Raw genomic sequence first — 1,876 nt, forward strand, 5'->3', positions numbered from 1 at the left:
TTTTTTTTTTTTTTTTTTTTTGGCTATTATCTCATTTAAACTTATTTAAAAAAAAATTAATCGGGTAGAATTTTTTAAAATAAAAAAAATTCATATCAATTTATGGGTTGACATTTTTTTGGTTGGATCAACTCGAACAACTTAACTCAACCTTACACTACTTTTTAAATTATTATGAAGATAAAAAAATGTTTGAAAATGGTAACTGTTGTTAATGATGCATTGTGATGTATGTGTGTTTAATATTATAGTGTGATAAAATTTAATTGTGGATAAATATACATTTTTTAAATATTAAAAAAAAATAACCCAACCAGCTTAACCCGTGTATACCCTTAAAAATGAGACAAAGTTGTCTCGAAAACGTAAAATATATGTATTTTTAATTAATTTGTAATACCAACAACGAAAATAAAATAAAAAAGACAAATTGGATTGTGGGGATCATTATTTCAACCTTATATTTTTATTTTTCAACACTTTAATCAATAAATTTGAATTAATTTTAAAACTTTTTTTTTATTAACAAGTATAGTTTTAATTTTTTTTTAATATTTGAATTAATTCGAATCTTAATTCGAATCTTAATTCGAATTTATCCAAATAAACCCAAAAAAAAAAAAAATATCCAAATTAAAATTTTGAAAAGTTTTGAATTTATCGTATCCCCAAATAAATTCGATTCAAATTTCGAGTTCATTGGATGAAACCTCAGATAGACTCGAACTAACAATTTGTCATTTTCATAGACTTTTTCTTTTTCTTCTTCGTTCCTCTCCTCTCTTTTTTTTTTAAAAAAATATCCTTAAACTAAAAAATATATATTAATTAAAAAAAATTAATAATATCTTTATACGTTAATATAATATATATATAATTACCAAAATTAATGGTAATAATATCCCTAATTTTTAAAAAAAAAATTAAAATTTTAAAAATATACACTTACCATGTTTAAAAATAATATTAAAAAGTTTAGAGATAATCTATAAGACGACGATATACACAGTTGTAATAATTAGTATTTTATATTAATAAGAGTACAAAATAAAAGGGCATTTGTGTTATTTCAAATTAATTTTTTTATTAGTAAGAATTATTTATAATGTAAGTGTAAACATCAGGTGGCCCATAATTAGTGGAAAGAAAGAGGAGATAAGAGAAGGACCTCCACAATAGAAGACTGTTTGTTTGTTTGGGTATTAAATGAGCAAACACTTCTCAATCACACATCTTATAAGTATATATATACATTCCAACTTTGCATTATACAAATATTTATAGGGCTGCCTGCCTTCTTTGACTTTTTTTTTTTTTTTTTTTATCTTCTTCCAACCTTATCCCCATTAACTCAAATCGTATTTAAAAAAACTTAAAACTCAGTTTAGTTTGTGGGTTGACATTTGACTTGACCAACTTAAAAATAGGATTACAACTCCTCTAATGTCTCACATTGGGTGGGGATGCGAACAAACCACTGTTTATAAGGGTGTGACTGACGTGTTTTAAAGCATTAAGGTAAATATTTGATATTTAATTTTATGTAAAAAAAAAAAAAAAAAACCCATTAGGTTGGATTGTGGAATCCATTTAGACTCATCCAAAAGATTTTTCAAACTCGAGTCGAGTCAAGTCAAGTGTGATGACATGGATGTATAAGAATTGGAACTAATAGTTGGTGTTGGGATCCAAAACAACAAAATTGGGCCCAACTCATCTACAAGGCCCAACTCAATATTATTCAAACTTTACATTAAAAAATTCATTTTTTAAAATATAAGTATTTCACTCTCAAATAAATAAATTTATATTATTGATACTAGGTCTACATTAGTAATTTTTTATTTGATAATTTATTAAAAAAAAAATTATGATA

Source organism: Cucurbita maxima, unplaced genomic scaffold (assembly GCF_002738345.1).
Source record: "Cucurbita maxima cultivar Rimu unplaced genomic scaffold, Cmax_1.0 Cma_Scf00005, whole genome shotgun sequence".
Lineage (NCBI taxonomy): Eukaryota > Viridiplantae > Streptophyta > Magnoliopsida > Cucurbitales > Cucurbitaceae > Cucurbita > Cucurbita maxima.